Genomic DNA, 11,657 nt, shown 5'->3' with positions numbered 1-11,657 from the left:
CGGCGAGGTGGAAGTCACCAGAGGATGCCATCACCAGGCACCAGAGGAACCCATAGCTGGGGCATTCCCTGAGCACGGAGGACTCTGGCTGCAGAAAAGAGAGGGCAGAGGAAGGGGGTGTGTGGCTGGGAATGGCCTCATCAGGGAGTTGACTCCTTGGACTCTGCTTCCCCAGGTCACTGCTGGCCATGCAGGGACAATTACCTCTCAGGGGACTGTCAGAGTCTGGGGAATAGGGATGCAGTCTGGTTCACTCCTGTATCACCGACACTGCCTTGGTGCCTGGCACAGAGTGACTGACTCTAGGACTATCCTTGAGCTGCGTGAGCGACACTATGAAGCACAGATTAGAGACTACAGCCCCAGTGAGATCGGGCAACCAGCCCAAAGTCTCCACAGTGAGCCTTGAGCTTGTTTCCCATTTTAGTTTTATCCAGCATCTTTTCACTGGGAACCTGCTACTTGGATCCTCACCTGCCAAAGCCCCACCTACCTCTTCTGCTCACTTCTCTCCAGCTACCTGTCCATGCACCAAGCACATTTCTACCCCAGTACCTTTGAGCAAGCTGTTCCCTCTCCTGCTCTCCTGGCATCACTGAATCCCTCTTGTCATTCGGGTGTCAGCTCAAATGTCTCCTCTTCAGGAAAGACCTCCCTAGCCACCCAATCGGTAGCCCCCACTGCATCCCAAACATCACTCTTGATGCCAATACCCTACCCTGTTCTCTCCAGAGCACCTCTTCCTGCCCCTCAACACACACAGCCCAGGGATTGTCCTGTTTTATTTGACTATTAGTTACATTCTGTATCCCCAGGAAGGTGTGAGCTCCCCTGCAGAGAGGACTTGTCTGGGCTATCACCTCCATGAGGAACAGAACCTGGCACATCAGGGAGCACTCAGGAAAGATTTGATGGAAGGAAGGTGAAGATGAGGGAGAGGGAGAGGAAGAGGAAAAGAGAGGGGAGGAAGAAGGGGAGATCAAAGGAAAGGGAAATAGGGAGGGAGGGAAGAAAAATGAAGGAGAGAAACTTGGCCCCTATTCTCCAAGACATCATGGACTACAGAGGGGAGAGATATGCAAACAGATAATTACAGTGAGGTCCAGTATGTGCTAAGGTACACGGCAAAGAGGGCAGAAGGCTTGTGCCTAAGGCAAATCAAGGAGTACTTCAGAGAAGTGGTGTCTTAAGAACTGGTTTTGAAGGATAAAGAGGAGTTCTCCAGAAATCAGGATGTCATTTCCAGAGAGAGGCAACCTCATTTTGAAAAGCCAAGGGTTGTGAAACAAGGTGGCATTGTTCGGCAAGTGCATCTGATGTATGATTGGTGTAGAAGAGGCAACGGGGGAGGGCAGAGAACAGAATGGCTAAGAGCAGCAGGGCCATGACTGAGAGCCCTTGAATGCCAGCCCCAGACACTTGGACTTGATGCTATAGGTGACCTGGAAGCAACTGAAGAGTTTTATGTGGGCAAGAGACATAACAAATGGTCAAGGCAAGAAGTGATGTGGTTACTAGTGATGGTGGACAGAAAAGCAAAGGATTCCAGAGATCTCTGGGGGGCAAAGAACAGGGCTTGGGGATCAAATATGGGGGTTGGTGGGAGAGATGGGAGGTCTCGGAAAATGCCTGTGTTTCTGGCTTAGGGGTGAGTGGGGCCACCTCTGTGTTGGGAGCCCAGGAGCAGGAGCTGGTTCACCAGCACAAGGTCAGGACCACCAGAGCCCTGGGCCCAGGGAGTGATGCAGAAAGCCTTTGATAAAGGGCCGATTGTCAACTGACCAAACAGAGAGAGCAGTTCACTCATATATTTAACAAGTCTTATAAATCATATGAAATTTTATCAGTCATATAAATTCTGTTTTTATGAAGCATGAAAATCACCTGTAAGACACCACCTGTGGATGCAGGCAACCCCCACAGAGAGACCTTGGTTAGTCTCAAGCCTTAGTACCCTCCCTGCCCAGGTACCGGCTCGTTTCTTTCCTAAGGAACGACACAGGTTAAAACTCCAAGGCTGCCCTGTCCTGGCTGAGACTTCGGGCATGACACATAAACTCCCCAAACCTCAGTTTCATCTTCTATGAAAGGGAGATGACATTTCCATAGGAAATGGCACCAGTTCTACTGGTCTGGTGGCAAAAATTAAGAGAAAGTATTATTTCATGAATTCCCAACTTTCTCTAGAGAACCTACCCGAGATTTTGAGTTTGTGTCCCAGCAGGCGTACAGAATCCCTGAGTGACGCTGAGCAAAGTCCCTCCCCAGAGACATAGCAAAAGGAAAAGGACAGAGCCTGGACTTTGGCACAGCTTCCCGGCTATGTGACCTGCGCTTTCCGGATCTTTCCAAGACTCCTGTCTTCCTCTATCAAATAAGGAAAATCGGTTGCTGAAGGGATGAAATGGGACATGGGCAGAGTGCACAAGCGTCCAGCATATTGTTGACAAAAGATACCCCCAAACTATGAATTCTCCTCTTCTTCTCCTGATGGGTCCCTGTTTCTATCAGTAAACTGAAAAGACTGGATAAGCTGGTCCTAAAAATGGGGTTATCCCCAGCCTCTCAGTGATGGGAAATAACAGACATAAAAATGATCTTTTTAGCTGGAAGTGCTGGGTGTGTCTATGAGAAGTGCTCTCTGAGTGTTTGTGTCCCCTCAATGTCACATGCTGAAACCTAGCCCCGCCAAAGGTGATGGGATTTGGAGGTGGGGCCTTCGGGAGGTGCTCAGGTCATGAGGGTGGAGTCCACATGAATGGGGTTAGTGCCCTTACTAAGGAGACTCCAGAGAGCTCTGTCACCCCTTCTGCCCTGGGAAGACACAGCAAAAAGATGGTTGTCTGTGAACGAGAAATCAGGATCTCCCGAGACACTGAATCTGCCGACACCTTGAACTTGGACTTCCCAACCTCCAGAACTGGGAGAAATAAGTGCTTGTTGTATATAAGCCAGTCGATGGAATTGTGCTGTAGCAGCCCAAACAGACCGAGTCGAGGGTTGTTGCAGTTACTCTAAACCACCACCCTGGCTGTCCCAGTAGGTGGAGGGGGCAACGATGCAGTGACCTCTTAAACACAAAATGCTATCCTACCCATCACAACAGAGTATGTACGTGTTTGGGAAAACGTGTTGTGTCTATGTCTACGGAGAAGCTGGGGCTCCTACAGACTCACAGAGGAACTCTCGTGGGAATTTATCTCTACTCAACCAGCCCACCCACCTCCCTGTGTTCCTCACACCTGCGGACTCCCAGCACCTCAGGACTCCAGCCCCCGTCTAAGCCCACCCACACTGAAGTCTGAAGCAAAGAAAATGTCCACCCCTACATTTATCCAACTCTTCTCTCATATTTCAAATCACATGGGAAATGCTAGTAAAAGCTCTACAATCAAATAACACAACTGTCTCTAAAGCTCTGTTTTGCGCAGTTGTTTTGGTGCCATTGCCAACTTCCGTAAACCCGCGGTGGGGGGCGTTGGGTGGGGAGCATGCCAGCCAGGTGGGCTGATCAGAATCAGTTCTAAGAGAGAGTTGGGAGCAAAGTCAGAGCTCAGACAGCCCAGCCCAGAACGGGACAGCCACTGTCAGCCACGCACCCCAAACACTGTCAGAAAAGCATTCACAAGAGGATCACTCCTAATCCCACCACCTTGCCCCTAAAATGACTCCATGTTTCCCCAGAGGGAGCGAAATCCACTCGCTTAGACCTGAATTTGCATCCTGGCTCTATCCCTTAATACCATGCAGCTCTGAGCAAAGTGCAGCAACTTCTGAGCTCCAGACACCACGTCTGTAAAGTAACCCTTGGTTTGCTAAAGGCAGCAGAGCACAGAGGTGAAGCCTCACAGGCTGGGACTGGAGTCTGGTGGTCCCACTTCCGGCTACGTGGCCTGAACAGGTCACTCAGGCTCCCAGGCCTCTGTGTTCCCCCAGGGAACAGGCATAGCAAACAGGCCTGCTTCCCGTGTGGCTGTGCGTCCTTGTCACTATGCCTGACGCCTGCATAATGCTCCCTCAGCCCCAGCTACTGTTACTTTTCTAGTCTTTAAGCTAAAGAGCCTCCCTGTCTAGGAAAGGCTGGGGGCCTACACCTTCCTGTCTCTTTTTGATTAAAGCCAAGGGTCAGCAAACTTTTCCTGTCAAGGGTCAGAAAGTGAGTATTTTCAGCTTTGAGGGCCACCGTGGTCTCCATCACAACTACCCAATTCTGCAGCACAAAAGCAAGCACCCACGATACGTAAACGATGGGCATGGCTGCGTCACAATACAATTTTATTTACAGAAACAGGTGACAGGCCAGATTTGGCCCACGCAGAGTTTGCCAACCGCTGGTCTCAGCCACGTGCAACCCTGTCTCCAAGTGAACCTCCTTCTCAATCACATAAGTGCTTCAGAATAGGAAATTATTTCTTTATAATATTGTATGTTAAACACATCTGCCTATTAGTCACTTTTAATGACTACAGAGTGTTCTATCCAGAGCATGTGTGTAATCGTTAAATATGTATACGTATATATTTAAGATGTGGTGGCTAAATAAAGCTATAGTGGTTACATACATTATGGCTTATATTACTCAACCATTATTTATTATTTTATTTGACAACATTACCTTACCGGATACCAGGTACCCTGCTTGGAACTGGGGACACAGCAGGGAGGGACATGTACAAGGTCCCTACCCTCGGGGAAGGTGCATTCCCACAACTCCCAGTTCAGTCATGGTCAGCTTTGTCCTGAGTTTTCTGGAACACTCTTCCCACCTGCCCTCCGGTGGAATGTGTCAGAATGTGTATCCCAATTTGGGGTTCTGAAATCAGGCCCTCGTGATCATAAATGACACTTCTGTTGACAGTCAGCAAATATCCTTCTTCCTTCTGGTAATTCCCTTTGGATGAATTCCCCAGAGTGGCATCACTGCACCCAAGGGTGTGAGCCTTGTAAGGACTCTTGACACATATTATCAAATTGCTTTCCAAAGCGGTGGGGGGGCCCCCAATTTACACGCTGCCACCCGCACTGTGTGTGAGCCATGGCTGTACCACAACTGGGTCATTCCTGGGTGTGATAATTATGTTTCTTAATTTGAGCTAATGGAATAGGTGTAAAATTGAATCTCCTTTTAATTTGCATTTCTTTGATAGTTAGGAAGGTTGAACGCTTTCTCTAATAAACATACACTCAGGTTACTCTATTCATTTACTCCTCCATTTCAAGCGTCGCACATTAACCCTTGTACTACGCGCCAGATGCCAGCCAAGTGCTAAAGAATCAGAGATACATCAGCACAGTTCCTTTTCCTGCCTTCAAGGATGGAGCATCCGGGGAGGAAGGCAAACTAGTAAACCCACAGTCCCAATGCAGTAGGATGGATCACGTGCTGGAGACACTCCCAGGGACTGTCGGGGGAAGAGGAGGGGCCAGGGAGGTGGCACAGAGGAGGGCACCTGACCCAGACTGAGGGTCGAAAGGGAGCCTTGGCAGCCAGTTGGACAAACCAGAAGCTTTCCTGCTCACGTCTCACCATCTGCTTCTTGTGCTGCGTAACACCCGGTGTGCACGTCATTCTCTTTGTGCGCCTGCGCGTCTGTGAGTCTGCTGTCTCTTTGCATCTGAAATGTCCCAGTCCTGCCTGTGCCTTTGGGTATGGACCTGGGTGCCTTTGTGCTTTGCTGGTTCTGAGGACATGAGTGTGTGTGGGGGGGGGGGGTGCTGTGCCACGTGGGCTCTACAGTCCTGAGTCAGGCAGATGACAGCAGGTGGGCCTGGGTTCCTGTGGATGGAGGGATGGGGGTTCGCACGAGCTTCTGCGAGCAGAGGTGTCCAGCTGCGCTGACCTCTGTTGGCCACTGGCCCTGCCCCTGTCAACCCCGGCTCCAGTCTCTGCCTCTGTCTGCTGTGGGGTGGGGAGAGCCACCCTGGCCTCTCTGGGTTTAACTACATCATCTGAGTCAGACAGCACCTTCTCTGAGTTTTTAGTCTGTCAACTAAACCCCAGCTGAGCCCAGAACCCCGCCCTCTTCACAGCCCTCCCTGGGACGGGGAACACCAGAAACAAGTAGGCTAAACAGAGCTTATGCTCTGCCCTGAGTCAGCTGAAAGTCCATGAGAATCCACCACATCAGGAAGGGTTCCCAAGAGTCCAGCCCACCCTTGGCCACCAGAAGAATGACCTTTCTGTGCGTGTGGACTGCCACACCGGAGGCACAGCCATCAGCCCCAGAGGTGGAGAAGGGACAGAAATGTCGTTGCCTGCTTTGTCAGAGGGCTGGGTGTCCAGCAGCTGCCATCTGCTTAAAAACCTCCAAGAATTCCTGTGGATCATGCAGTTTGGCTACAGGACAAGGCAAGTGTTTCACTCTCCCTCCTCACCTAGCAACCCCTTCCAATATAAACACTTAGTAATTTTAAAAAAGAGTTTATTGAGATATAATTCACATGAAATGCAATACACCCATTTAAAGTGTACAGTTCAGTGCTTTTTATTGGATTCACAGAGTTGTGCAACCATCACCACAATCTAATTTTAGAACATTTTCATCTGACCGTTCACAGTTGCCCCCCAATCCACCTTTCCCTTCAACCACAGCCCCACGCAACCCTGATCTAACCTCCATCCCTAGAGATTTGCTCGTTCTGAATATTTCACGTCAGTGGAATTATTCAATATGTGGTCCTTTGTGACCAGCTTCTTTGGCTTAGCATAATGTTTTCAATGTTCATTTGTATCATAGCATAAATCAGCACTGCACTTCTATCGACTGTCAAATAATGTGCCACTGTGCAGACACCACATTTTATTCATAGATTCATGAGCTGATGAGCATTTGGGTCGTTCCCACTTTGGGGATATTAATGCTGCTGCTACGAAGTATATAAGCAAAGAATGGACTTTGTAGAGATGCTGTAGAAAGTTCAAGTGGGGGAGAGGCTGAACTAGACCATTTTTAAGATCTCTTCCCACTCCAAGAGCTCCTGGGTCTAGGAAATGCCTGCATTCGATGGTGAAGGGTCTCCCAGCTCTCATCTGCCGTCACTTCCACGAAACCCCGGCTTAACAGTGTATTCCAAATATAACTGGGGTCCCAAACAGACCAGTCTCCACAGAGGATCAGTTCAAGAACCTATTGTCTGATAGGAAAATACAGTTGAAAGTAATTGCAAGTTATGCTCACTTACTCTCTTGAGAAAGCTCTAGAGGCAAAGGGTGCACGTGTCTGGGGGGAGGTCAGAATATAGGCTCACTGCACAGCAAAATAGCCTAACCATTGTTTCTCCTCCAGCTGCCATTCTCAATATCCACGCATCTGGCAGCTCTGCCCCAAATACCCTTCTCCTTCCCCCACTCTTAGCCCCCATGCAAAATTCTCCCCAGCCCTTCCCTTCCCACCCTCTCCTTCTCATCCCCTGTGTCCTTTTCTCCCCCGAACAGCTCTTCTCTTTCCAGTGCAAATCTCCTGCCTGCCTTTCCCTCTGCAGTCCCCAGCCTTCCTACCTCCGTCCAGTTCTACACTCTAAAAGCTGAGGAACTGGCTGGAAAGACGGAGCTCTGTTTAGTAGGCAGGGCTGCCAGGGAACTGCATGGGCAAAGCAGGGCTTCTCTTCACTTCAGGGGCAAGGGAGCAAGGATATTTACACACCGGTCATTTTTGTCCCATGGCAGAGTCGGTTCTAAGCACACACATCTGTTTGGGATGGTGCGGAAGAGTGAATTCAATCAAACTGTGTGATTTTGGAAACACCCAGTCATTGTGTGTTATTATTGGGTTTGACTGAAGGCAGCTCAATTATTTTCTTAGGTGGCCTTGTCTGAATGGGTGTGCAGACACAGACAGAGAAGGTACTTAGAAAGTCCTTGGGGGCTGATTGATTTTTATTCTCGAGAGGAAAATGGAGATCCAGAGAGAAAAAAAGATTTACCCAACGTGGCAAGTCAGTTATACAGACAGAAACGGCGCTAGAACCAGGTCCACTCCTCCAACTCAGGACCAGCCACATAATTTGCAGGGCCCCGTGCAAAATGAAAATGCAAGTCTTCTTCTTCCAAAATGATTAAGAATTTCAAGCAGGGCATTTAACCAAGCATGGCCCCTTCCGCCACTGCCCAGGTCACACGTCTATGAAGCTGGCCCTGTCCTTAACCCCCAGCCCTGGGCTCTCTCCATCCACCAGCATAGCTCACATTTGGTAAAAACTAGGGAAGGAGAAAGGGTGTAGCTTGCCTCCACCCCAGGTTCACAGTCAAAATCAGTGGTTCTCAAATTTTGCTGCGCAATGGATCACCTGGGGATCTTGTAAAAAGTCCCAGATGCCAAGGCTGCCCCCAGATAAATGATCAGAGAATCTGAAGGACAGAATTATCAGCATTTTTTAAAAACTTTCCAGATAATTCCAACATGCAGTATCCACTGATCCCCGGAGGCACAAACTTGAAGGACAAGTATCATGAGCGTGGGGACCACAGAACTCTGGCAGCCGGTCCCTAACCCTGTCCCTGGAGCAGGGGCTCAGCCCACATGCAATCTAATTACTGTCTCTTCTTGTTAACGCCGGCACAGCCCACACCCCGCAGATGACTGAATACATAAATAAGTAGGTCTGAGCCCGTCTTAGCTTATTCGGGTTTCCCTGATAAATATGTATTCAGGGAAATTTCTAAGAAAGATAATACTGTGTCTCTCCAGAATTGTTCGAGTCTATTGGGAAAATAAATATTGGAAGAAATTCATCAGATGTGTTCCGCTTGCTTGGCAGTCAAGAAAGACTTTGATTTCAAGCCCTCTGTCCTCTCTCCATCGAGGGAAAGGCTTCAGAGAGGAAGGGAGCCTCTCCCACCTCCCTGCCCGACACAGATGCTGGCCAGGAAAGGATGCAGCTCTGCCCTCTTCCTGGGCTCCCAGCAGCCATGCCCAGTTCGAGCTGTCAGCCCCAGGGCCTCAGCTCCCCAGCTGGGCGACCTTGGGGAGATACTTCCTCTCTGGATCTCAGTGTCCTCTTCTCCCGGGGATTGCAAGCCTCTGAAGGCAGCCTGCTCCCTCCCCTCCTGGGAGAGCTCCTACTTCTAGAAAGTTCTGCTTGATTTCTTCTTGCCACAGCCATCTGCAGGGCCCGGTGGCATCTGCATCCTCAACCCAGAGAGAGCCCTAAGGAGTTTCAAAGGTGGGGCCCAGCTTTCTGACCCTCTCTTCTTTGGTTTGAGCCCCCAGACCCCGCAGAGTTGACTCCCCTCTCCCTCTTTGGGTTCCACCCAAGCTGACGTAGCACAATCTCTAAAAGCATCTTCTGAAGACGACGAAGGAAAAGTTTCAAAGCACCCATTTAAAGAAATCGGCTGGCAATCTTGAGCCACAGACTCTTTCCAACGTGATTATACAAACATCATTTGCATAAACATCATAATTTTTTGCCAATAGCATAATAAAATAGGGAGAGGGCTGCGAAGTGATCAAGGGAGAAATGCTTCAAACATCACTGCCTGTTCCCATCTGTCCTTTTAAGTGAATCATTTTTGCCAAACTCTAACAAAGAACAAGGAAGCCTGGGGGAGGGGCATGGAAGGAGGGGTGCGGGAGGATGTGGATTTTGTGTAGTTTGCGGCTTGTCATGACGTTAGCCAAGTGTCTGCCCCAGGGGACAGCCCTGGTCCAGGCGCCACCTGGATCATCGGGGTGAAATTAGCACAGCAGAAGCAGAGGTGCCTAATTCCAGGTGAGCTGGCCAGAAAGACTGGCCCCAGGTTGTTCCATGGGCAGTGAGATAACACACTCCCAAAGAAGGGGCCCCGGGGAATGGAAGTGCCATTGCCTCAACCCTCGGCCTCCTCAGAGAGAAGCTAGAAGAGATGACGTCATTACGTTGAAATCTCTTCACTTCAGAGATGGCAAAACCGAGGCCCATGACGGCTGTGACTTGCCTGGGACAACGCAGGAAATCAGTGCTGATCGCCTGATTTGAACTCAGACCCTCTGGCTACACCTCGGGTTTGATCGTGCTCTGGACAGGAAGTGCTTCCCCGGGTCCCCAGTATCCGTCACCTAGTGATGCTTTTGAAGCATCCCACACGCAGTGGCTCAAAGCAATCCCGATGTATTAATTCTCTCGATGGTGAGAGCGGATGGCTCAGTTGGGCAGTTCTACTCCATGTGGTTGAGCTGAGGCCACTCATGTGGCTGCGCTCCATCTAAGTGGCCTTTCCTCATTTGTGGAGGCAAAAGCAGAAGCTGCCAGGCCCCTAAAGGCAGGGGGTGAACTAGCAGAGTGGCATTTCCAACACGTGCGGGAAATCCCACGGCAAACCCAGCATCGGTTCGGAAGGCAACCACACCCGAGCGTGCCTACCAGGAGGCTGGGGGGGACAGAGGCTGCCGGTTTGACGGTTGGTCCCCTCCAGCCCCTCCTGGAAAATGCCCCACCCTGAGCCCAGCTGCAGCCCGAGCACTGACCCGGCCACACATTGACCCTGGACCACAAAGAGAGTCTGCATCCCAGCCCCCGGAAAAGCCATGTCCTCGGCTGCCACTGAGACCGCCTCTGCCTGGCCCCTCACCAGGAGGGCGAGTGTGAGTAATGAGGATCCCGGAGGAGATAGGCTGAGGTTTAATCTGATAAAGGCTTTTGTCAGAGGAGGCCAGAGAGGAAGGAGACTGCCTCAGGAAGGAGTGATGTCCCTGTCCCTGGAGGTATGTGAGGACAATGAGTGGGAGTGCAGAGTTCTGTGAGTGCATGTGCGGAATTGAGGGAAGAACGTGAGGAACAAGACCTCCCTTGTGTTATAAGAATCTAACATCAGGTTCTAATTCCTAGGGTGACCTTTTTCTCTATCTCATCAGGATCAGGTGGGTGGGAAGACGAGACAAACCACAGTAGAGGGCAGTCCCCTGGAGAGGTCAAGGAAAGCAGCACAGACTGCTAATAATTGTGGAAAGTCCAAATTTTCATGTACTAGACATTGTTCTAAGAACTTCACATGCAGTTTCATGTAATCCACATAATAACCCTATGAGGTGGGAACTATTTTTATCCCCTGGTTATGGGTAGGGAAACAGAGGCTTAAGGAGATAAGAACTTGCCACACTCAGACACAGCACACGTACATCACACCCCTCTTACTTTTCTGTCTCTTTGGCTCACATGCACATAAGACTGTGATGGATGACTCCATATTTTCTCTAACCTCACCCATTATACTCCTTTATTTACCCTCCTGCTTAGCCAAGTCTCTGCAATGTTCTCCTCTTCACTGAGAAAATATTTATTCTTTTTATATATTCAAAAATATTTATTGAGTGCCTATTCTGTTTTCTCATGTGCAGGATCACTCCTGACTCATCCTTGACTTGCAGCATCAGATGTAGGTCTTGTACTAAGCAACAGTTTGGTAGAAGTTGGTCGGATGGGTGGAGAGATTGGATGATAGATGGATGAATGGTTGAATAGATGAATGGCTGAATGGGTGGACAGAAGGATGGATGGATGGATGGATGGACAGATGGGTGGATGGGGTGGATGAATGATGGATAGATAAATCACTGATTCTTGGCTGGGTTAACAGGTGAAGAAGCAGACAGAGGAAGGTGGATAGAAAGAGGATGGATGGATGGAGGATGGTTAGGTGGATGGATGGAGGAGGATGGATGGATGAACGCATGAGAGAT

This window comes from Camelus bactrianus, chromosome 16 (genome assembly GCF_048773025.1).
Source record: "Camelus bactrianus isolate YW-2024 breed Bactrian camel chromosome 16, ASM4877302v1, whole genome shotgun sequence".
NCBI lineage: Eukaryota > Metazoa > Chordata > Mammalia > Artiodactyla > Camelidae > Camelus > Camelus bactrianus.
This window is presented reverse-complemented; position numbering follows the sequence as displayed.